The sequence below is a fragment of the Choloepus didactylus genome, chromosome 2 (assembly GCF_015220235.1).
Source record: "Choloepus didactylus isolate mChoDid1 chromosome 2, mChoDid1.pri, whole genome shotgun sequence".
Taxonomy (NCBI): Eukaryota; Metazoa; Chordata; class Mammalia; order Pilosa; family Megalonychidae; genus Choloepus; species Choloepus didactylus.
Window position 1 is genome coordinate 117,068,915 of NC_051308.1, and position 25,708 is coordinate 117,094,622.

The 25,708-nt window shown below is 49.6% G+C and overlaps 4 non-coding genes and 1 pseudogene across 4 annotated transcripts; 3 read left to right on the plus strand and 2 right to left on the minus strand.

The window, feature by feature from the left end:
• Positions 1-4,104: 4,104 nt before the first annotated feature.
• On the plus strand, positions 4,105-4,176 carry TRNAE-UUC. Its single transcript has one exon. It is a non-coding gene; the product is annotated as a tRNA-Glu (tRNA).
• Positions 4,177-5,227: 1,051 nt separating this feature from the next.
• On the plus strand, positions 5,228-5,390 carry LOC119528306. The gene has a single exon (XR_005215618.1). It is a non-coding gene; the product is annotated as a U1 spliceosomal RNA (small nuclear RNA).
• A 4,068-nt stretch (positions 5,391-9,458) lies between these two features.
• TRNAG-CCC lies at positions 9,459-9,529 on the minus strand. The gene has a single exon. It is a non-coding gene; the product is annotated as a tRNA-Gly (tRNA).
• A 2,209-nt stretch (positions 9,530-11,738) lies between these two features.
• Positions 11,739-11,811, minus strand: TRNAV-CAC. Its single transcript has one exon. It is a non-coding gene; the product is annotated as a tRNA-Val (tRNA).
• Positions 11,812-15,721: 3,910 nt separating this feature from the next.
• On the plus strand, positions 15,722-15,823 carry LOC119528395 (annotated as a pseudogene).
• Positions 15,824-25,708: the final 9,885 nt, after the last annotated feature.

A 25,708-nucleotide genomic window follows, 5' to 3' on the forward strand; every position in this document is an offset into this window, starting at 1 on the left:
ACCGCGGGCCCGTCTGGGGATAACCCTGATGATCAAGAACTCTGTCCATTTTTCGTTGCCGAGTAGTAGTCCATTGCCGGATGAATAAAGCTGCTTTGAACACTCATTCCAGGAGCGGTTTTGTGGACATATATTTTCATTTCTCTTGGAAAAATGCCTAGGTGTGGAATTCCTGGTATCAAAGAGAGGTACGTGCTAAACTTTTATAAATCCTGCCAAAACTTTCCCAACGTTGTGTACCCGTTTACATTCCCATGAACAAGGTGTGAGACTTGTGGTTGTTCCACATCTTCACCAAGGTTGGGTGTTCTCAGTCTTTATAATTTGAACCACTCTACTGGGAATGGTGTACTCTCTCTATGGTTTTAATATCCATGTCCCTGACAACTGATAATATTGAGCACTCGTCGATGTATCTTTTCATATAAGGCCATTTGTGTATCTTTCCTTCTGAGTTATCGCTTCTCTTGTCTTTTACCCATTTAAAGAATTTAGCTGGTGTGATGGTTAGGTTCATGTGTCAACTTGGCCAGATGACCCAGCTGTCTGGTCAAGCAAACACTGGCCTAACAATTGCTGTGAGGACGTTTGAGGCTGGTTAATAAACCAACAGGCTGGTTTATTAAATCATCAGTCAATTGACTGCAGCTGTGACTGATGACTCACCAAACGGCGTGCCTTCCACAATGAGAGAATGCAATTGGCTGGATTTAATCCAATTAATCAGTTGAAGACTTATAAGGCAGACAGATAGAGGACCTTCACTTCTTCTTCGGCTGCCCAGTGAAGCATTTCCTGAGGAGTTCGTTGAAGTTGCCGGTTCGTTTCCTGAGGAGTTCATCGAACACGTTCGTCGAAGATCCCACTTCGTTTCCTGAGGAGTTCATCGAAGTTGCCGGTTCGTTTCCTGAGGAGTTCATCGGACATCTTCCTTGGAGTTGACAGTTTGTTGACGGCTCTACGGAGTTTGGACTCGTGCGTGCTCACAGTTGCGTGAGTCACTTTTACAATTTGATAATCAGAGACACCTCTCATTGATTCTGTTTCCCTAGAGAACCCTAACTAATACAGGTGGTTTGATATTTTTATTATCAGGTTGGAGGTGCTCGTTCTACATTCCAGATACGGGCTTGTAGTCAGATGTGTTTTGTGAGTATCTTCTCCCTGTCTGTGGCTTGCCATTCACTTTCTTAACGATGTCTTTTGATAAGAAGGCATTTATGATATTGATGAGCCTAATTTATCACTTCTTTCTTTCATACTTACACTGTCTTCATCATGTTTAATAAATCTTGCCCTCTACCGAGTCACAAAGATATTTTCAAAATGTTTTATAGCTTTAGCGTGTATGCTTTTCCGGCTAGGATGTACCTTGAGTAAACTTTTGTGCGTAGTGTGAGGTAGAAATAAAGGTTTATTATTCCCCCAACACCTATGCCCAGTTGTTTCAGCACTGTTAACTGAAACGGTTTCCTTTCCCATTGATTTGAAAAGCAGCTGACCATATACGTGTGAGTCAGTTTGAGGCCTCTCAACTCAGTCCATTTCTCTACTTGTGTGGCCTGATGCCTCATGTACTCTTAAAATCAGGTAGTACAAGTCTTCCAGTTTTGTTCTTCTTTCCCATACAGCTCAGTAAATTTCAAAATACATAAAAACTGATGAAACCATCCCACAGAACAAGATATGCTGTTACTTAACCCCTCTCATTTCAGAGTGGGACAAATGCCCACACCTGTACTCATTGCCCCTCTGTGACCAAAGATCCTCTATTGTACCCTACGATGAGAATAAACCTCCACTTGTTTGCAGGGCTGATGAAGAGGCAAAATGCCTTCAAAAATCAGCAATGCATCTGGATTTTCCTGGAGAAAAAAAAAAAAAAAAAAGCTAATTTTCCAGGCCTTTGATCTTGGGAACAGTTTTCTTTAGTTGTGTCTAACCGTGAGATGTACGAAGCATTGTGTTATTTATTTACAATTTCCTCTCCTTTCAAGAGAGCTGGAGTCCTATGGAGGGTCCCTAATTCGCTAAGCTGAGGATTGGATGTGATGTTGCAATTTGGAGGCTGAAGGAGAGCTGACTTTTTGGAAAGAAGATGCAGGAGAGCCTGAGATATGGAGCAGAGACGAACAGGCAAGACCTAGAATGCTGATTTTCCGTCCGGCAGTGGATGTCTCTTCTTGGAGAAAGAGAAGAGATGAACTTTAGTGGAAGTAGCATATATTTAAAGGCCTTTGATGACATTTTCATTTGTTTATGTATAATTCTACTTTACCATCTTTATAAATATGGCCTAGGTGAGCTTGATGTGTTTGTTACGAGTATGGGTTTTTTTGGAATGCATATTTAAATAAAGATGACTACTGTACTTCAAATCTTCTTCCATGAACCTCCCAGATTCATGTTAGGTTCCACCAGCTGTGCACTAAAAGTAAAATGAGCCCAAGCCGGTGTGTGTGTGTGTGTGTGGGGGGGGGGTGTCTACCTGGGAAACTGCAATTAAAATTAAGAGGGGTGTGTGTTTTGGAGAGTCTCAACGACATTTGCTCTCCCTTCTCTGGTGGTTTTCCTGTTTCCTTTACATGCTGTCCTTTCTTCCAATAAGGGCAGTTGAAAACCAAAAAAGATTGCGTCCTTGGAATTCACAGAAATCCTGGGTAGGGAAGTTCAAGTGCTACCAAGTGGGAAGTCTGGGGATTGCCTAGTCACTGGTAGGCGGGCCATGTTGCATGCTTTGTGTACTCTGGCAAACTGGACCCCGGTACGCGACTCACCTTCCCCAGCGACGGGAGGACCCGGTTCCAGAGGAGGTCGATTTCGTAGTAAGTTTAGATCCCGAAATCTGACGGGATTTCTTCGCTTCCTTTTGACCTCTCCCCCACTATCCGTCCCCCAACAAGAGTGGATTCTCCGTTTTCATGTCGCGTCAGGACCATTTGAGGTTCCTCTTGGGCAGGACCGAAAGGAGCAGGTGGTTTCCCCTACATGTGGTTCCCCGCCCGGTGTCACCAGAGCTCAGGCTGACCCAGGACCTAACTCTCCTCTGGTGGGATCGGGGAGGAGCCGGGATGGTAGCACGTGCTGGGAAGCGGGATCAGAGGGAAGGGGACCACAATCTAAGTACATTCTTCCCCTCAACACCGCTCATCTGCTGTATTGGAATGTTCGGGGTAGCAGAATAAAATGGCCCCCAAGGTATCTCTGTAGACTGAACCGAAAGATGAGTGAGGCTCCAGAAAAGGCGAGAAGAAATGTCTGGAGCCATGTATGATTGTCATGAATTGCGCAGGCTCGCGGGTGGAGTTCGGGGGCATTCTACTGGCATGGAGCCGGCAGAGGCCAGGGATGTTGCTGAATATCCTACGATGCACGGGAGAGCCGCCCAGCAAAGAATTCTCCGATCCAAAACATCAACACTGCCCAGGTTCAGAAACCGTAGTGTGGATCAGTGTCCACACTTGACCGACGAGGAAACATGAATTGCTGACCAGTTGGATATTGGGTCTGAGGAAAAACACCAGGGTCTACGTTTCTTGGACTCAGCATATGATGGAGTTTCCATCACCTAAGCTGGGCAAACCCCAGGTGCAGCAGGTTGTAGGGAGAAGATCGGGAGTTCAGTTCAGGACCCCGAGTCCTTGCTGGACCGAGTTTTCCTTCCAGGCTGTCCCCGATTCTGCGGAGATGGAGACGTCGGGGTCTCGGTGCTCGGCCCCCTTTTCTCCTTGGGCGCCTCCCCTCCAGCCTTCTCCCCTTAACCAGGTCCACAGGCCTGGCTCCCGCGACCATCTCTCGACACGCTGCCGCCTCGCAAAGGCGAATCTGGAGATCAGTTCGGAGGTACAGCCTGGAGATCCACATCGATCCTTGGCTTGTGGACCTGGCAGGACTTGCGGGCACAACACCGGCCCGGCAGAGAGCTCGGTGCGCCGCCTGCGGGCTCGCCTCGTGGAGAAAGCAGGGAGGCACCGGCCTTCGGGGACGATTCCTGGAGGGGTGCGCGCGGCGCCGGGAAGGTAGGTGAGCCGGGGCTTCCCAGGTCTCAGTGCACTGGTTTCTACACCCCGGAAGGAGCACCGTGGAAAAGACACGCTCGCCGGCTCCCTGGTGGTCTAGTGGCTAGGATTCGGCGCTTTCACCGCCGCGCCCCGGGTTCGATTCCCGGTCAGGGAAACGTTTTGCTCCGCAGAGGTCTACAGTGCTCCAAGGGCCACAGCACAACAGATTCCGCAACCACTCCTAAAGCTCCGAGGAAGGGGGCGAAATTCTAGTGGGCAGCTTCACAGTACGCGCTGAGTCTTCCCTTATGTCCAGACCAACCACCGATATGGTAATGCGGCAGTGACTTTAGACGGCTACTGACCATCTTCCCCAATAGGCACAGCCAAGCAGCGATTCAAATCCCTGTCCCGCTACAGTGAAGCCGCCGCGGAGGCGCAGCTGGGACTCAGCTCGGAATAACTGAGGGAGAGGCAGGGACAGAGGCAGAGGCAGAGGCCAATTCATGGCGATTGAAATGCCTCCCTTGGAAATGTGGTCAGCTCCGGCTCCTCGGCGCCGTTTGCTGGTAAAATGCTTACTAGGCGTTTGGAGGAGGTGACTGGGGGCGCGCTACCCGCGAGGGTGGGAGGGAGGCGAGCAGCTGGGTGAGGTCCTCGAGGGCTGCAGGTCGTCGTCTGTAGAGTAAGTGAGGCGGTGCAGGGCCCAACGCAGGCGGCTTGTGAGCTACGCAGAAATGGAAAAGTGTCATCGGTGCCATAAGCAGAAGGTAGGGGCAAAAATGAACACCACGAGATCAACACGATGGGATGTGTCACAGCAAAACCCCATAACCAGGCAGCGGATGGTATAGTTCAACCCCACCTAGGCACCTTCGGCGTTTCCTCTTTTCCAGTCTATCCTCCCAAGAGGTGTGGAGATAAATACTGTATCCGTTGTAACCCTAGAGGAGAGCGAGACCCAGGCAGGTGACGCCGAGTGACCCGACAGAGGCAGCCTGTGCAGTAAGCAGATGAGGCAGCGCAGTGGCTGGAGGTCTGCGGAGGCTGCTTCAAGGCGGCAGAGGTGGCGGTACGGTGGGCGGTGGTGGGCGGCTGGGGCGCTAATGACTTGGGCGAGAGCAATTTGGAAGGATGGCGGCGGGCGGGTGGCGGGGAGGGTGGTGACCGTGCGTGTGCAGTGAAGAGAGAGGAGGCTTTGCAGTGTGCGGGCGGGATGCATGTGCATACTTCCGTGGCATTGTAGATGCCACGACCACGAAGGTGGTTTTTCCAGGGCAAGGTTGGCCCACTGCACCCAGGGGCCTGCTGACCCCTGCGATTTCCCCACATGCGGGAATCTCGGCTGCATAATGTGTTGGTGGGGAGCTGCGTGCGCGCTGTGTCCCGACGTTTTCTCTTGTCAAGATAGAGTGGCGATTTCCCCGCCAGCGGGGGTTGGTCGGCAGTGCTCCTCTCCTGCGCCCGCCTTACCTAACCTCTGCTGATTTCTCCCCAGCTCTTTTCAGCGCTCCGAGCTCGGCCTGCCCGGATGCCGACAAGGCCACACAGCCGCGCTTAACTTACGCTTGCGCTTAACTTACGCTTGCGCTCCCGCTGCACACCCGGCACAGGGAGTCGGGCTCTGCCTGAGGTTTCCGCCTCAGGGCGGGGGTATTGCTCGCGGGAGGGACCCGGCCGGTTTAGCTTGCTCCTGCAGGACAAAGGGACTTCAACTGGCCTCGCCCTGTGGGGAAGGCATGCGACATGTGCCCTTCCCACGTGAGGAGAAGGCCTTTCCAGAGTCTCGTCGGGGGACCGAAGGAAGGAGGGGCCTCTTTCAGGAAGAAGAAAGCATGGTGGCCTGTGGTCGCAGGGAGGCTCCGTGGAGCCGAGCGCCCGACCTCTGCCTGGGTTATACAGATGCTTCCATATCACTCGGCTTGCTCCTCCCCCTCCCCGTCCTCCTCCTCCTCTTCTATCCTGGTGTTCTCCGAGTCCCTATCTTCCTTTTGTGCCTGGGAACCTCCCTCCTTCCACCCCAGATCACGCATTTCCTTGGGTTGTTCTGAGCTTTCCATAAGGGCAGAAAGGTGAGACGTGCCTTTAGTGTCCGAGAATTGTGATCTCGTCGTATTATTTTCATCAGTAATACCACCCGAATCAGTATTATCATCTAACTCATTTTTTCTAGCAGTTGCTTAGCTTTGACGTCTGAATATATTGATATACCTTTAAACACTACAGTTACCCTTGAATCATCAGTTGGTTCTGTTCTCTCATTATCAAAACTAATGCCGCAGAGAATACTTCAGGTAAGTATGCCTCGCAATTATTTTTCTTGTATCCATCCTACCGCCAACCAAACTACCTGTGAGAATTTTTGCCAACACTCAGGCCCTTGAGGGCAAATTTCCCTAGATTGGCACCATCTCAGGTTGAGGACTCTGGGCAGTTGGCACAACATGCTGGCTTCCTTGGCACTGATTTATTTTTCTCTGCTCTCTTCTGCTTTGTTTGCCTGGTGCCAACTTCCTAATATGAAGTGGCCAGTTCGGGCTATACTTTCTTTCACTGGGCAAGGATAACGTGGAGGGCATTCCCACATGGAGCCCGTGGCCTCCTCTCCTCCAAAGACCCGTCCAAGCCACAGGGAATCCCAGAATTCCTCACCCACGTGTAGCGTTTCCACACCCAGGGCTGTGTGAGTGTGTGTGGGGAGTGGGGGGGCTGTGTTGAGGTGTCAAGGGATAGCCTTTTGGGAAGAGATAGTTAATGGATGGGGCTTGCCTGGGTAGACGGTGCAGAACACCCCCTGGTTGCAGGAGGCCTGTGAGCAAGCGGTAAGGGAAAAGCTCTCACCATGCTTCCTTTCTCTGGTGTGGCATCCGAGTCACCCAGGGACTCTAAATTCAGCTTTACCCTCCAGGTGATTTTGAAGGTCTAGTTGTCAAAGGAAGAGAAAACAATATATTTTATTTAACTGTGTGGCTTGTGTGTTTGTTTGCTTGCTTGACGGATAGCTTTCAAAAGTTTAGACCTAAGGCCCTTGGTAAGCCTGCAACTAACACTTGCAGGTGTCAGTGGAGAACGTAGAAATGCAGACCTCAAAGCTCCCTCTGCCCTGAGGCCGAGTGCCAACTCTAGTTTATTGGGTCTCTTCTGTTCAGTGTTCTTGAGGACAAGGAGAACAAAGGTCAAGGTTTATCCCAGGCGAATTTGAGAAGTCCCGAAGGAGGTGGTCCTCACCACCCTAAGGTGGAACCCCAATTCCCACCTCCCAGCGTAAGGGTGATGCGATCTGGCCCTGCCCCTTCAAATCCCAGGGTTCTTTGTAAAAGGCAGTCTTGACTTTACAAACCGTAGAAGGGGAAGTTTAAAAAGTACACGAGAAATCGTGGCCACAGACTTGACCTCTAGTGGATTTTCCCGTTCGAGTACACAGCCTGGGTAGTCAGGGGAACCTTAGGGCATCAGGATTGATGTGGTGTTCCCCAAGTGCCTGTCAGAGGCAAGATCAGAAACTCTCGGGAGGAGAATATGCTCATCGTGAGACATTTGAAGAGGATCAACTAGCATCTAGAATTCAGTTACAAAACCGTAGGAAGGAAATCCCGTGTATTTGGCAGTTTAGAATTCTTTTTGGAAGGCAGAGATGAAAAGAGAACTTAGAAAATACTCCGAACTGAATGGAAATTCATGTGCTGTGTACACGGCAGAAGGTGCAGCTAAGCCAGTCCTTAGAGGACAATATTCAGCTTTCCACGTCAATATGAGATACTTAGGATGATCATCAGTGAGCTGAGACTCCCAGTCGAAAGACTTTTACATGAAGGCTGAAAATGGCCAAAGCAGATGGGAGCCATAACAGCCTCTTCAACAAATGGAGCTGGGAGATCTGGATTTCCATATCCAAAAGAATGAAAGAGGACCCCTATCTCACACCCTACACAAAAATTAACTCAAAATGCATCAAAGACTACTTAGTACCATAAAACTGCTAGAAGGTAATGTAGGGAAACATCTGCACGACCCTGTATTAGGAGGTCCCTTCTTAGACCTTACCCCCAAAGCACAAGCAATGAAAGAAAAAATAGATAAATTGGAACTCCTGAAAACCAAAAGCTTCTGTACCTCAAAGGAATTTGTCAAAAAGGTGAAGAGGCTGCCAACTCAATGGGAAAGAAATATTTGGAGACCATGTATCTGATAAAAGTCTGATATCTTGCACATGTGAAGAAACCCTACAACTCAATGACAAAAGTACAAACGACCCAATTAGAAAAGATATGAAAAGACGTTTCTCTGAAGAGGAAATACACATGGCTAAAAAACACATGAAAAAAAGAAGTGTTCATCTTCACTAGCTATGAGGGAGATGCAGATTAAGACCACAATGAGATACCATCTCATACCAATTAGAATGGCTGCCATTAAACAAACAGGAAACTACAAATGCTGGAGAGGATGTGGAGAGATTGGAACGCCTCTTCATTGTTGGTGGGACCGTATAACGGTACAGCCACTCTGGAAGACAGTCTGGCAGTTCCTCAGAAAACTAGATCTCGAGTTACCCTTCCATCCAGCAGTTTCACTTCTCGGTATATGTTCTCCGAAAGCAGTGACACGAACAGATGTTTGCATGCCGATGTTCATAGTGGCATTATTCACAATTGCCAAGAGATGGAAACAATCTGAATGCCCTCCAACAGATGAGTGGATACACAGAATGTGGTACATACACGCGATGGAATACTACGCGGCAGTAAGAAGGAACGAGGTCGTGAAACATATGACAACATGGATGAACCTCGAAGACAGAATGCTGAGTGAAATAAGCCAGGCGCAAAAAGAGAGACTGTGTGTTACCACTAATGTGAACTCTGTGAAAAATGTAAAATCAATGTCTCATGTGGCAGAAGGTAGGGGAGGTAGAGATAGACAGCAACTAGTGAAGCAGGAACGATAACCTAAGAAGAACAGATAAGGTGTGCAGAGTAATCTTAATGTTATGGGAATGCTCAGGAACGACTATGGTTTGTTAATTTCGGTGGGGGTGCGGGTGGGGGTGGGGGGCGGGTTATGCTAGCAACATGTTGGAAGCAATGTAGTTATTTTAGGTTATTCGTTTTTCTGATTGTCTTGTTTGGTTTGAAATGTTTTCTTTGTTTTTTAATTTTTTTGATAAATATAGTTAAAAAACAAAACAAAACAAACACCCACATGTGAGCAGAAATTCAATATGAAAGCAGGAGTTTAGAAAGTAGAAATAAAAGACAGAAGAATAGACGAAGGACGTTAAGTATGGGTTCTCCAGTGAGTTGTGCGGGTTTGGTTTGGCTTTCTCGGGGCCGCTGCTCCTGGCAGGGGGGCCCCCCGGTATTGGGATGCAACGGATGGGCTGAGTGAGTGCACTTGCTAATCCAAGCCTTCAAAAGGGTAGGGAGGGGGTGGAGCCAAGAGCCGCAGGGCACCCAGTGCATTGGCCGGGAATCGAACCCGGGTCTCCCGCGTGGGAGGCGAGAATTCTACCACTGAACCACCAATGCTACTCTCAACTCAGCCTCACAGCACTCGGCTCCAGGTAGACAGGGGAGGTAACGATGAGGCTCAGCTTCCCTGGGCACCACGGTCTTCCTACTCTCCCTTTCACGCTCGTACGGCAGTGGCCTTCCAGAGCCACGAAGCATCGCGCCCAAACTTACACTGCCGTTCCTTAGGATTTGAGACCTTAATCTCCGCACCGAGCTGCTGCACCGTGCTTGCGCTTTTCTTTAGCCGTGGCCTCGAAATCAGCGTTTCCTCCAGGTCTTTCAGGAGGGATGTGGGTGATCTCAGCGAGTATCGTCTCGACCCTTTAGGACCTCATATGTCTTTTTGTCCGGCCTGCAGGGGAAAGAGCCGCCACGTTTCCGGCTTCTCCGAACACCCGACGAGTGGTTGCGCGGTTCGTGGGAGCCAATGTGGTTAGATTTGATCACCCCCAACATTCGCCGCACCCCGGCTCCTCTCGCTCCCACCGGACGGCAGTGACGTCCTGGCTCAGCCTGAGCCCCGGAGACGCTTAGCTATGAGGGACATGTCGGGGAAACCAGCCGCCCCTTTGGTCCTGTCCAAGAGGAGCCCCCAAAGAGTCCTGACTGGAGAGAAAGGCGCTGAGTCCTCTCCTGTTCGGGAAGGTGCTGGGGAGAACTAGCTCAAAGGGGAGGGAAGAAATCCCGCGAGATTCCCATAGCTAAAAGGACCAAGACGACGACCTCCTCGGGAACCGGTTGCTCCCATGGCTGGCCTCCAGTTTGCCCAAGTACACAAAGCAGACGACCTTGACCCGCCTACCACGGAGTATGCAATCCCTAGTCCTCTGTGACGAAGAGCAATTAAGCTTCCCTTTCCGGCAGCTCTGTGGATCCCAAGGATGCAACTGCCCTTCCTTGAAGAAAGGATCCTGTGTGAAGGAGCTAGGGAATCCACTGTAGTCGGAAAAGCCACACTGAGTGCCACCATCACAAGCACTCCGCCCTTAGTTTTGATTGCATTTTCCCAGGTAAACTCGCCAGGTTGGGCCCATTTTACTTTCTAAATGCACTGTTTCTGGGACCTAAGATGAGGCTAGGAGGGTCGCTGATGAACATTTGAAGTATTACGGTCATCTTACTCACTTCAAAACACTGTGTCATAAACACACCAAGCTCACCTGTACCAACGCGCCCCTCACCCCTCCCCCGCCCCTAGACGGGAAGGAAAAATTATATATAGCCAAAGAAAAATGTTAAACATGGCCTTAAAAACTGCTGTTTCCACTGAAGTTCCTCTTCGCTGGATATGCCCATCCAGGATGTTCTCTTTCTGACAGCCACTCCCAGACATGGCAAGCGGTTTTCTGTTTCCAGGCTTTTCTTCTCCACTCTGCATCTCATTCTTACACCCGTGTTCTTTCACAGGCAGTGAAAAGTCAACTCTGCCTCAGTCTCCAGCTTGCAACGGAGGGCTCTGTCTTTCCTAGCAGGAAGGGGAAATTAGAAATCTCACAAGGCTTTCTTTGAACATTTCATGGTTGTGCATAACTAAAGAAACTTTTCCTAAAACCAAAATCCTGCCTGAAAAGTGAGTTTGTTTATTAGTTAGTTAGTTAGTTAGTTAGTTAGTTAGAAGTTTGTCTGTCTGGTTGGTTGGTTGGTTGGTTGGCTGTTTTTCAGGAAAATATCCAGACTCAGTGCTGAGTGTTGAAGACACCCCCCCTCCCCGCCCCCGCGGTTGCAGCAGAGGATTTGTGGCCACTAGGGGGCAACCAGTACATGTGAGCACCTGTGTCTCACCCTGAAGAGAGAGGGTTTGAACTTCAAACATCATACTTTGATCCGTGTGACAGTTATCCCGGTTTCTGCACATTTCAAACTTTAGTGAGCCTTGTGTAGAGGAAGAGAACTGTACTGTCTGACTTTGCGACTCCCTAGAAGCTACGCAAGGCAAGGCAGTTTTGCTAGTGACAACAGGATGCACAAATAGATAGGTGGAGAATTAAGAGATCGGAAAAGAAGCGACGGGGTCAACTGGTTTTGAGTGAGTGCAGTTGAACAGGGAAGGGTAGGATGCTGGGCAAGAGGCGGTGCCGAAGGCCCTTGGGACTTGGCGCGGAACACTGCGAATACCGGGCGCCTAAGACCTGGGGCTGGTTGCATTCGTCCAGTGCCTGCCACCACTCGGTAGGTGTCAAGCAAGCGCCACGGAGTGCGGGAGAGTGGAGTCAGGAAAAGAAGCTGTTTCCGCCCGGTTTCGAACCGGGGACCTTTCGCGTGTGAGGCGAACGTGATAACCACTACACTACGGAAACCGCACGGCCTACCGCTGCTGGTGTTGCGTCCTGGAAAATCCCGCCCTGCTGTCCCCAACCGTTGTGGTTTGCAATGTACCAAACTCAACTGGGTTTCGAAAAATTCGTGCACCAGCAGCCAAGTGGCGGAAAAAGGTCTCGGAGAGCACCGCGAGATTCTTTGGGGCAGAGGAGACTGCTGCGACCCAAAGGCCCTGGCTTAGGGTTTTGCGCCTAAGGACCCCGAGCCCCACACGCTGGATTCAGTCTTCCGCATCTCGCTTGGTTCTGGAACTAAGCGCCCATGGACAGGATTCGCCTTGACAGGCTCTCCAGCTCCCGGGAGCTGCAGGAGCCGGCCGTTTCTGCTGCTCCGCCGCGTCCCCGACGCTCCCCACCGCGGACACCGCGCCTCCCGGGTTGCGGACGAGAGTCTCGGTGGCACTCTTCACGGCACCGGCGCTCGGGGTTCTTGGCTCCTGACAAATGATCCATGCTTCGAGTTCACCCGGGGATTCCTCCTTTGCCTGCCGCTGTCGCTCTTTCTATTCCACTCAGTTGAAGTCCAGTACTTCCGTCACGCCTTCGGGTTTTCGCCGGTACCGAGGCAAAGCCTCGAACCTTCGACGCAGGTCCACACACAGTCGGCCGCCTATGCTGAATTCCTTTGAAGGCTAGTCTTGAGGCCGAGTAACGACTGCAAAAGTGTCAGGGCGGTGACCAGGTGGAGGACCCAGGGACAAGCCCACACAGATTTCACAATCGCTCCAATGATTCCTTACCTGTCTTGAGTTTCTCTTCCAAGGGCACTTTTATTCACCCTTTTCCATACTTGAGCCATCGTTTTGTTTGCCTTTTAAATACTTCCTGCTCAACAGGTCGTGGACTGCCAGTTTTCACACAGACCCAAGGGCGGTTTTCAGAGAAAGGTAGCGTCTGGAGACGTCTACACGTTGTCCTCACAACAAAAAGCCAAAGGGGAGAGAGAGTTTCTTTTTGCTGAAAGACCGTCACATTCTCTCTCCCTCCCTCCATCTCTCTCTCTCTCTCTCCCTCACTCTCTGTTTCTCTCTCTCTTTCTCTGATGTCGGGGAAGATTGTGCGATTTTCGCCCCAACAATGTATTTTCTTTTGCGGTGGTTTCAGTGCTCCTTTCACTCCAGAAGTTCAGGGGATTCCAATCCGGAGAAGTCGAGGGTCACGTGCTCACTGGAAAGCTGATCGCGGTGTTTGGCATGTCCTGCTTTCCCTCAAACTGGAGACGTGGCGCGACTGGTCTAAGGTATCTTCCCCAGCGATGGAGGGCCCAGCTCAAGACCAAGCGGACTTCATGGTAGCTTTAGATCAGAAAATTTCATGACTCTTTCCACCCCCAATCCGCCACTCCTTCTCTCTTGTGTCTTCTCTCCCGCCTACCCTGACCACGAAGAGTAAGAGGTTTCACCACCTTCCTATCGGGTCAGGACCCTTTAGGGCCCCTCCTTGATAGGACAAAGGGGACAATTATCCTTCTCCTACAGGAGCGGAAAGGGCAGGCAGCATCACGGGACCTGCAACTCTCCATGTGAGCCCTAGAACCCCGCGCCACCTGCGACTCGCCGGTTTCTTGCTAATCCGGTAAAGTCCCACCCCAAGATTCTGTGCTACCTGATGCGATCCGGCTAAAGGAGTCGCACCAAGGTGGCCTCAGCCATGTTCCTGGGCCTCGAGGACAGACCAGGAAGAGCAGATTCAGAGTGGCAGCGGCAATGGCGACCCAAACCCAGCATCCGAATTCAATTTCCTCAAACCCTAAATTCTGAGCGAGTCGAGGGTCGCGCGTTAAATTGACCACCCCTCCTTTGTCAGAAGAGTCATTTGCTCAAATGCAGAGATCACGAAAGGGAAGGATTTTATTGGCCAACGTCTACACTTCGCAGACGAGAAAACATGAATCTGTGACCAATAGGGTGCAGGGTTATGGGGGAGACACGGGCGTCAAGGAGAAGTCTGTTTTGTTGTTGTTGTTTTGTTTTGTTTTTGTTTTGTTATGTTTATCTGTTGGTTTCTTTGATTTTCAGCAGTGTTGGAAGGATGGAGTTACCATCAACTAATATTGAAAACTGCAGGTGCAGAAGGTTTCCTGGGGGAACATCCAGGGTTCAAGTCAAAGCCTGGGAGGGCTTGGGAGGCTTGCTTGAAAGAGAACTCCACCCAAGAGGTGTGCATCTGTCTAGGTCCACTTGCCTGTGTATGTGCTGGAAACGCTGGGGTTTGGGGAGAGGGGCTCAGTGATGGGCCCATTCTCACCCGCGGTGCTTCCTCTCTTACCTCCTCCCGGCAGCCTCAGCCTCGTCTACTGCCCTTGATCAGGAGACAGTCTCTCCTAACGCTGCCTCCTTGGAATGGCGTATCCCTAGATCAGTTCGTTGGAGCTACCGAGACCATCAACGCACTCCGTGACTTACGGACCTGGAGGGTTTCCCAGGCGCGCCCATGGGCCTGGCAGAACGCTGGGTGCTTCTCATGCTGGCTGGTCTTTTGGAGAAAGCAGGGAGAAACGACCTTCGGGGACATCCCTGGAGGGGTTGGCGGCGTCCGGAAGGGTAGGCGGGCCATAGCTTCTCCCAGCTCGGTGCAAGGAGCGATACAGTCGGCAGGATACAGAAAAGAAAAGGAGCAAGCTGAGCTCCCTTGTCGTCCACAGCCTAGTTATCTGGTGTATTCACTTCGACTTTGCGGTTTGGTTCCCGGTGGGCGAACCCCTTTGCAATGTCTCTCTTCACGCTGGAAACTTCCCCTTCGTCCGCCTAATAGTAGTGTGCCGCGGAATCCAAATGCACACGTGCCGGCGCAAGGAACCCCAAAATGCCGGTGAGGGGGAATAGAGAAGTCCAGCTGGGCGCGTCCTAAACCCGGTGCTGGCCACCCAGCCGCTTAGCTTGCTGTAGGAGGCCCTCTTCGAAACACTTCCCCCTTCTTTTCCAGAGGACGCAGAGGTTCTTGCCTTATCTGCATCACACGCAGGGAAGAGTGGCTTACGAGGGTTCCTGAGCATCCGCCCAGGTCTACAGAGCCATGCCATGCAGAGATTCGAATCCCCGTCGGGCCACCTTCCCGTCGGGTCCGCGTACTTTGCCACCGCCTCCCAAAGGGCGCAGTTCCGACTGAGCTCCGAGTAACTGAGGCAGAGGCTGGGCCAGAGGCAGAGAGGCAGAGGCAGAGGCCAATTCATGGCGATTGGAATGCCTCCCTTGGAAATGACGGGGTCAGCTCCTGCTCCTCGGCTCCGTTTGCTGTTAAAACGCTTACCGGGCGTTTGGAGGAGGTGAGTGGGCGCGCGCTACCCGCGAGGGTGGGAGGGAGGCGAGCGGCTGGGTGAGGTCCTCGAGGGCTGCAGGTCGTCGTCTGTAGAGTAAGTGAGGCGGTGCAGGGCCCAACGCAGGCGGCTTGTGAGCTACGCAGAAATGGAAAAGTGTCATCGGTGCCATGAGCGGAAGGTAGGGGTAAAAATGAACACCACAAGATCAACACGATGGGACGTGTCAAAGCAAAACCCCATAACCCGGCAACGGATGGAATAGTTCACCCCAGCTAGGAACCGCGCGCATTTCCTCTTTTCCAGTCTATCGTCCCAAGAGGTGTGGAGATAAATATGTGTCCGTTGTAACCCTAGAGGAGAGTGAGACCCAGGGAGGTGACGCCGAGTGACGCGACAGACGCAGCCTGTGAGGTATGCAGATGAGGCAGCGCAGTGGCTGGAGGTCTGCGGCGGCTGCTTCAAGGCGGCGGAGGGGGCGGTGCCGTGGGCCGTGGTTGGCGGCTGGGGCGCGAGTGACTGTGGCGAGAGCGGTTTCGAAGGATGGCGGCGGGCGGGTGGCGGGGAGGGTGGTGAGCGTGCGAGTGCAGTGAAGAGAGAGGGGACTGCAGTGTGCGGGCGGGGTGCGTGTGCATACTTACCTGGCAGCGGAGATGCCATGGTCACGAAGGTGGTTTTCCCAGGGCGAGGCTGGTCCATTGCACTCCGGGGTCCCTCTCGCGGGGCGGCGGGGGTGGGGGGTGGGGTGGGGGTTGGGTTGCGGGCTAGCTTTCCCGACGTTCTCCGTTGTCGTTGTCACGATGATAGACCTGCGGTTTCTCGGCCAGCGGGGGCGGTGGGCGGTACTCCCCTCCCGCACCCGCCTTACCTAACCTCTGCTGTTTTCTCGCTGAACTCTTTCCAGCGCTCTGAGCTCGGCCTGCCCGGATCCCGACAGGCCACACAGCCGCGCTTAACTTAACGCTTTTTGTTTCCCTCTCCCTCTCCCTCCCCTCCCCTCCCTCCTCCTATCCTCCCCTCGTCCAAGCCCCGGCCCGTTTGCCCCAATTCCCGTTTTTCTCCGACCAGGCACCTCACGCCCAAGGCTCCTCATGCTGCCGCCTCTCCCACCTGCCTCGCGCTCCCTCCCGCCAACCGGCCGCACACCCAGAACAGAGAGTCCGGCTCTGGCTCCGGTTTCCGCTTCAGGGCGGGGGGATTGCTCGCGGGAGGGACCCGGCCGGTTTAGCTTGCTCCTGCAGGAGAAAGGTGGGAAGGCATGGGACATGTGCCCTTCCCATGTGAGGAGAAGGCCTTTCCAGAGTCTCGCCGGTGGACTGAAGGAAGGAGGGGCCTCTTTGAGGCAGAAGGAAGCATGGTGGCCTGTGGTCGCAGGGAGGTTCGTGGAGCCGAGCGCCGATCCCTACCTGGGTTATACAGATGCTTCCGACATCTCAATAGGCTTGCTCCTCCCCCTCCCCCGTCCTCCTCCTCCTCTTCTGTCCTGGTGTTCTCCGAGTCCCTATCTTCCTTTTGTGCCTGGGAACCACCTCCCTCTCTCCACTCCAGACCACACATTTCCTTGGGTCGTTCTGAGCTTTCCGTAAGGGAAGGAAGGTGAGACGTGCCTTTGGTGTCCAAGAATTTTGATCTCGTCGTATTATCTTTATCAGTAATACCACCTGTTCTAGTTTGCTAATGCTGCCAGAATGCAAAACACCAGAGAAGGATTGGCTGTTATAAAAGGGGGGTTATTTGGTTACACAGTTACAGTCTTATGGCCATCAAGTGTCCAAGGGAGCACATCAGCAATCGGGTACCTCACTGGAGGATGGCCAATGGTGTCCAGGAAACCTATGTTAGCTGGGAAGTCACGTGGCCAGCATGTGCTCCAAAGTTGTGGTTTCAAAATGGCTTTTCCCAGGACGTTCCTCTCTAGGCTGCAGTTCCTCAAAAATGTCACTCTTAGTGGCACTTGGGATATTGGTCCTCTCTCAGTTTCTCAGGAGCAAGTCTGCCTTCAACGGCCGTCTTCAAACCGTCTCTCATCTGCAGCTCCTGTGTTTTCTTCAAAGTGTCCCACTTGGCCGTAGCTCCTCTTCAAAATGTCACTCACAGCTACGCTGAGTTCCTTCTGTTATGTCAGCTCATTTATACGGCTCCAGTGACTCAACTTAGACCCACCCTGAATGGGTGCAGCAACACCTCCATGGAAATTATCCAATCAGAGTCATCACCCACGGCTGGGTGTGGCACATCGCCAAAGAAACACTCAAAGCAATCTAATCAACACTGACAACGTCTGCTCACACAAGATTACAACAAAGATAATGGCATTTGGGGGACACAATACATTCAAACTGGCACACCACCAAAATCAGTATTATCATCTAACTCCTTCTTTGGAGCAGTTGCTTAGCTTTGATGTCTGAATACATTGATATACCTTTAAACACTATAGTTACCCTTGAATCATCAGTTGGTTCTGTTCTCTCATTATCAAAACTAATGCCGCAGAGAATACACCACGTAAGTATGCTTGGCAATTATTTTTCTTGTGTCCATCCTACGGCCAACCAAAATACCTGTAACAATTTGTGCCAACACTCAGGCCCTTGAGGGCAAGCTTCCCTAGACTGGCACCATCTGAGGTTGAGGACTCTGGACAGTTGACGCAACATGCTGGCTTCCTTGACACTGATTGATTTTTCTCTGCTCTCTTCTGTTTTGTTTGCCTGGTGCCAACTTCCTAACACGAAGTGGCCAGTTCGGGCTATACTTTCTTTCGCTGGGCAAGGATAATGTGGAGGGCATTCCCACATGGAGCCCGTGGCCCCCTCTCCTCCAAAGACCCATCAAAGCCACAGGGAATCCCAGAATTCCTCACCCACGTGTTGCGTTTCCACACCCAGGGTGGTGTGTGTGCGGGGAGGCGGGGGGAAGGGAGGCTTTGTTGAGGTGTCAAGGGATAGCCTTTTGGGAAGAGATAGTTAGTGAATGGGGCTTGCATGAGTAGACGGTACAGAACACCCCTGGTTGGAGGAGGCCTGTGGGCAAGTGGTAAGGGAAAGGCTCTCACCATGCTTCCTTTCTCTGGTGTGGCATCTGAGTCATCCAGGGACTCTAAATTCAGCTTTACCCTCCAGGTGATTACGAAGGTCTAGTTGTCAAAGAAAGAGAAAACAATATATTTTATTTAACTGTGTGGCTTGTGTGTTTGTTTGCTTGCTTGACGGATAGCTTTTAAAAGTTTAGACCTGAGGCCCTTGGTAAGCCTGCAACTAACACTTGCAGGTGTCAGTGGAGAACGTAGAAATGCAGACCTCAAAGCTCCCTCTGCCCTGAGGCCGAGTGCCAACTCTAGTTTATTGGGTCTCTTCTGTTCAGTGTTCTTGAGGACAAGGGGAACAAAGGTCAAGGTTTATCCCAGGCGAATTTGAGAAGTCCCGAAGGAGGTGGTCCTCACCACCCTAAGGTGGAACCCCAATTCCCACCCCCCAGCATAAGGGTGATGCGATCTGGCCCTGCCCCTTCAAATCCCAGGGTTCTTTGTGCAAGGCAGTTTTGGCTTTACAAAGAGTACAAGGGGAAGTTTAAAAAGTACACGAGAAATCGTGGCCACAGACTTGACCTCTAGTGGATTTTCCCGTTCAAGTACACAGCCTGGGTAGTCAGGGGAACCTTAGGGCATCAGGATTGATGTGGTGTTCCCCAAGTGCCTGTCAGAGGCAAGATCAGAGACTCTCTGGAGGAGAATATGCTCATCATGAGACATTTGAAGAGGATCAACCAGCATCTAGAATTCAGTTACAAAACCGTAGGAAGGAAATCCCCTGTATTTGGCAGTTTAGAATTCTTTTTTGAAGGCAGAGATGGAAAGAGAACTTAGAAAATACTCTGAACTGAATGGAAATTCATGTGCTGTGTACGCTGAAGAAGGTGCAGCTAAACCAGTCCTTAGAGGACAATATACAGCTTTCCACGTCAATATGAGATACTTAGGATGATCATCAGTGAGCTAAGACTCCCAGTCGAAAGACTTTTACATGAAGACTGAAAATGGCCAAAGGAGATGGGAGCCATAACAGTCTCTTCAACAAATGGAGTTGGGAGATCTGGATTTCCATATCCAAAAGAATGAAAGAAGACCCCTATCTCACACCCTACACAAAAATTAACTCAAAATGGATCAAAGACCTCAATACAAGATGCAGTACCATTATTGATTGATTGATTCATAATTTTGATATAGTATATTTGTAACTGTTGCTGAAAGAATGTTAAAGTACTGCTAACTGTAGTATATAGTTTGCAATAGGTATATATTTTTCCCTATGTGTCTCTCTATTATTAACCTCAAGTTATAGTGTCATACATTTGTTCTAGTTCGTGAGAGAGATTTTTAATATTTGTATAGTTAATCATGGACATTGTCTACCACAAGATTCACTGTTTTATACATTCCCATCTTTTAACTTCCAACTTCCCTTCTGGTGACATGTGTGACTCTGAGCTTACCCTTTCCACCACATTCACACATCTTTTAGCACTGTTAGTTATTCTCATTACATGCTACCATCACCCCTGTCCATTTCCAAATGTTTTTCACCCTAGTTGAAAGTTCTGCTTATAACAAGCAACCGCACACCATTCTTTAGACTTGTAAATAACATGCTTCCATAATGGCGGGGTCATGATTAGGGGTATGGGAGGATCTGAGTTTCCTTTTTTTTTGTCTTTATTTCTTTTCTGGAGTAGTGAAAATGTTCTAAAAATTGAAAAAAAATAATTGTGTTGATGGATGCACAGCTGTATGGTGGTGCGGTGTGCTGTTGATTGTACACTTTGGATCTTTGGATAGTTGTATGGTATCTGAAAAATCTCAGTTATATATAATATAGAAAATAGATTGGGGTGATGAATGCACAACTATATGATGATACTGTGAACAGCTGATTGTACACCATAGATGATTGCATGGTATATGAATATATCAATAAATCTGAATTAAAGAAAAAAAGAGGCCATACAATAAAACTGCTAGAAAATAATGAGGGGAAACATCTTCAAGACCCTGTATTAGGAGTTCACTTCTTAGACCTTACCCCCAAAGCACAAGCAATGAAAGAAAGAATAGGTAAATGGGAAATCCTGAAAATCAAAACTTCTGTACCTCAAAGAAATTTGTCAAAAAGGTGAAGAGGCAGCTAACTCAATGGAAAAAAAATATTTGGAAACCATGTATCTGATATCTTGCACATATGAAGAAATCCTACAACTTAATGACAATAGTCCAAAAACCCAATTATAAAAGATATGAAAAGACAGTCTGTGAAGAGGAAATACAAATGGCTAAAAAACACATGGAAGAAAAAAGTGTTCATCTTCACTAGCTTTTAGGGAGATGCAAATTCAGACCACAATGAGATATCATCTCATATCAATTAGAATGGCTGCCGTTAAACAAAACAGGAGACTACAAATACTGGAGAGGTTGTGGAAAGATTGGAATTCTTCTTCATTGTTGGCAGGATGGTATAATGATACAGCCACTCTGGAAGACAGTCTGGCAATTCCTCAGAAAACTAGATATGGAGTTATCCTTCGATCCAGCAATTTCACTTCTGGGTATTTATTCTCTGAAAGCAGTGACACGAACAGATATTAGCACACCGATGTTCATAGTGGCGTTATTCACAATTGCCTAGAGATGGAAACAATCCAAATGTCCTTCAGCAGATGAGTGGATACACAAAATGTGTTATATACACACGATGGAATACTAAGTGGCAGTAAGAAGGAATGAGGTCGTGAAATAGATGACAACATGGATGAACCCTGAAGACAGAATGCTGAGTGAAATAAGCCAAGCACAAAAAGAGAGAGATCATATGTTACCACTAATGTGAAAACTCTGTGAAAAATGTAAAATAAATGTTTTATGGGGTAGAAGGTAGGGGACTTAGAGATAGACAGCAACTGGTGAAGGGGGAACCATAATCTAAGAAGAACAGATGAGGTATGCAGGGTAATCTTAATGTTATGGGAGTGCTCAGGAACGACTCTGGTTTGTGAATTTTGGTGGGGGGGGGCGGGGTATGGTAGGAACATGTTGGAAGCAATGTAGTTATTTTAGGTTATTTGTTTTTCTTGTTTTGTTTTGTTTGAAATGTTTTTCTGTTTGTTAATTTTTTGATAAGTACAGTTAAAACAAAACAAAACAAAAAAACAAACCCAGAGTAGAAATTCGATTTGAAAGCAGGAGTTTACAAAGTAGAAATACAGGAAGGAATGAATGAATTTCTGATTCTGATTCTAGTGAGTTGTGGGGGTGTGAGTTTGCTTTCGTTAGAAAGGATGGGCTGACTGAGCGCACTTGCTAATGTAATCCTTCAGAAGGAAAGGGGATCAGTGGAACTTGGACGCACGGTGCGGCAAGTGCATTGGCCAGGAATCGAACCCGCGTCTCCCGCGTAGAGGCAAGAAGTCTACCAGTGAACCCCCAACACCGCTTCGGTCTGTTACCTGCAAGTACGATTCTTCAGGGACAATTGTTGGGAAAGAATTGCTACAAGGACATTGCAATCTTCCAAATCGAACGTATCAAGTCTTGTCTTAGAAATCAGCGCCGAAAAACCGGCAGACACCTAAAGCATTGCCTCGCCAAGGAGACTTCCATCAGGCAACATTATAAAGTGATGGCATTCAAACGAAACTATCAAAACACCCGCAAAAGGCTGTTTCCCACCACGCCAAGAGAGCCCTATAGAAAAACATCAGAAATTCATCCAGGTCCCTACTATCAAAACACCTGCAAAAGGCTCTTTCCCACCACGCCAAGAGAGCCCTATAGAAAAACATCAGAAATTCATCCAGGTCCCTTTTTTATGCCCCCAAACCTTCAACTGTCAACCTGGAAATGTTACTCATTGGTTCTGAGAAAGAGTTCTAACTTGCAAGGTTGGTAAGTAAAATTCTGATCCCAGCAAGAAAGAAGAAGGAGATGCAGAATTAGAAGAAAAAGGTCAGAATCAAAATAGAGATAATGGAGAAACAAATTTTGGTCAATTGGAGGTAGAGCTCTGCAGCTGCTTTTTGTTTTTAGTTTTATCTCTTTTGGTACCGAAGTGATGAATCAGTCATGCTGTCATGATAACAATATCGTGTGTCTGCTTTTTAAGGTATTCAAAGCATTTCGATGGATATGTAATATATCCTAATTACAAACATTCATTTAGATTAGGCATGCAATCGATGTTTATATGTTACACGGAATCCAGTTTCCTAAATTGGATTCAGAGGTGCATTGAGTTTTACCATTTGTGACTCCCAGATGCAGTTGATGCATCCGTTATATAAGGAGGAGAGTGCTTTAAAGATTTATTGATGGTTGAAATATTGACATGTAGGTCCTTTGATGGAATTGGAATATAGAGAGAGCTCTTTTCCCAGTTCTTGCTGGGGAAATGAAACTGAAGAAAGGAACCTGGAGATTTCCCCCACGTGTTGTGACTAGAGTTATTGTGACTTTTTGAAAGACCGGGATTGAAGATATGCAATGATGCCACTCACTCTTGTTGAGAAGCCAGGCTAGGTTGTGGCTGAGTCATTAACCCGATCTCAACAAAGAACTCGACCATCTTTTGACCTCGCATAGGTTTGGCTGTATATGACCACTGCTCAGCACCCAGACATACACCATCTCTGGCCCTCGCACTTTCAGTCAGATCCGCATTTATACCCACATCCCTGTCTCAACTGCAAACATGCCTTTCCAACTCACAACTCCTAATGTACAAGCCAAACTCCTTAGAGACATCTCTGAGATACGAATGCTAAGGCTCAACGCCCACGATGAGTTCGCTATCAGCTTCTTACACCACTCTCTACCTCAGCACTCAGCTCCGGGTAGAGACAGATGGTAACAATGGGGCACCGCTTCTCTGGGCACGAAGTTCTTGCCTCCTCTCCCTTTCACGCTTGTGCGGGAGTGGCTTTCGAGAGCCACCAAACATCTTGCCCAAGCTTACACTGCCGTTAGTTAGGATTTGAGACCTTAGTCTCCGCACCGAGTGGTTGCGCCGTCCTTGCGATTTTCTTTAGTCGTGTCCTCATAATCAGCGTTTCCTCCAGGTCTTCTAGGAGGATTGTGGGTGAACTCAGAGAGTATCGTCTCGACCCTTTAGGACCTCATATGTCTTTTTGTCCGGCCTGCAGAGGAAAGAGCCGCCACGGTTCCCGCTTGCCAAACACCCAACGAACGGGTGCGCGGTTCGTGGCAGCCAGTGTGGTTAGATTCAGTCACCCCCAGCATTCGCCTCTCCCCAGCTCCTCTCGCTCCCACCGGACGGCAGTGACGTCCTGGCTCAGCCTGAGCCCTGGAGAAGCTTAGAGATGAGGGACATGCTGGGGAAGCTAGCCACCCTTTTGGTCCTGTCCAAGAGGAACTCTCAAAGAGCCCTGACGGAACAGGAAGGCGATGAGTCCTCTCCTGTTCCGGAAAGTGCTGGGGAGAACTAGCTCAAAGGGGAGGGAAGAAATTCCCTGAGATTCCCATAGCTAAAAGGACCAAGAAGACGACCTCCTCGGAACCTGTTCCTCCCATGGCTGGCCTCCAGTTTGCCCAAGTACACAAAGCAGACGACCTTGGCCTGTGTACCAGGGAGTATGCAATCCCTAGTCTTCTGTGACCAAGAGCAATCAAGCTTCCCTTTCCAGTAGCTCTGTGGATCCCAAAGATGCAACTGCCGTTCCTTGAAGAAGGGATCCTGTGTGAAGGAACTAGGGAATCCACTGTAGTCGGAAAAGCCACACTGAGTGCCACCATCACAAGCACTCGGCCCTTAATTTTAATTGCATTTTCCCAGGTAAACTCCCTAGATTGGGCCCATTTTACTTTCTGAATGCGCTGTTTCTGGAACCTAAGATGAGTCTAGGAGGTTCGCTGATGAACATTTGTAGTCTTACAGTCATTTTATTTACTCCAAAACACTGTATCATAAACACATCAAGCTCACCTGTACCAACGCACCCCCTGCCCCCTCCCCCGCCCCTAGATGGGAAATAAAAATTATATATAGCCAAAGAAAAATGTTAAACATGGCCTTTAAATCTGCTGTTTCCACTGAAGTTCCTCTTTGCTGGATATGCCCATCCAGGATGTTCTCTTTCTGACAGCCACTCCCAGACATGGCAAGCGGTTTTCTGTTTCCAGGCTTTTCTTCCCCACTCTGCATCTTATTCTTACACCCATGTTCTTTCATAGGCAGAGAAGTCAACTCTGCCTCAGTCTCCAACTTGCAACATAGGGCTCTATCTTTCCTAGAAGGAGGGGGAAATTAGAAATTTCACAAGGCTTTCTTTGAACATTTCATGTTTGTACATAACCAAAGTAAACTTTTCCTAAAACCAAAATCTTGCCTGAAAAGTGAGTTTGTTTGTGTATTAGTTAGCTAGTTAGTAGTTTGTCTGTCTGGTTGGTTGGTTGGTTGGCTGTTTTTCAGGAAAATATCCAGACTCAGTGCTGAGTGTTGAAGACACCCCCCCACCCCGCCCCCGCGGTTGCAGCAGAGGATTTGTGGCCACTAGGGGGCAACCAGTACATGTGAGCACCTGTGTCTCACCCTGAAGAGAGAGGGATTGAAGTTCAAACAGCATAGTTTGATCCGTGTGACAGTTATCCCGGTTTCTGCACCTTTCAAACTTTATTGAGCCGTGTGTAGAAGAAGAGAATTGTAGTATCTGACTTTGCAATTCCCTAGAAGCTAAGCAAGACAAGGCAGTTGTGCTAGTGACAACAATGCACAAATATATACGTGGAGACTTGAGAGACCGGAAAAGAAGCGACGGGGTCAACTGGTTTTGAGTGATAGCAGTTGAACAGGGAAAGGAACTGTGCTGGGCTAGAAGCTGTGCGGAAGGCCCTTGGGACTTCCGCGCGGAGCACTGAGAATCCAGGCGCCTAAGACCTGGGTCTGGTTACATTAGTCCGGTGCCTGCCACCACTCGGTAGGTATCAAGGAAGCCCTACGGAGTCCAGCTTATCGGGAGAGTTGAGGCAGGAAAAAGAAACTGTTTTCGCCGGGTTTCGAATGGGGGACCTTCCGTGAGTGAAGCTAACGTGATAACCACTACACTATGGAAATCTCACGGCTTTCCGTGGCTGGCTATGCGTCCTGGAAAATCTCCGCCCTGCGGTCCCCAACTGTTACGGTTTGCAATGTAGCAAGCTCAACTGTTGCGAAATTCCAACTCGTGCAGCAAAGAGGCGGAAAAAGGTCTCGGAAAGCACCGCGAGATACTTTTGGGCAGAGGACACTGCTGCGACCCAAAGGCCCTGGCTTAGGGTTTTACGCTTACCACCCAGGCGAGGACCCTGAGCCCCACACGCTGCATTCAGTCTCCCGCATCTCGCTTGATTCTGGAACTAAGCGCCTACGGACAGGATTCGCTTTGACAGGCTCTCCAGCTCCCAGGAGCTGCAGGAGCCGGCCGTTTCTGCTGGTCCGCAGGGGCTGCGGAGGCCGCGCCTCCGGGTTGCGGACCACAGCCTCGGTGGTACTCTTCACGGCACCGGCGCTCGGGGTTCTTGGCTCCTGACAGATGATCCATGCTTCAAGTTCACCCGGGAACCGGCCGTCT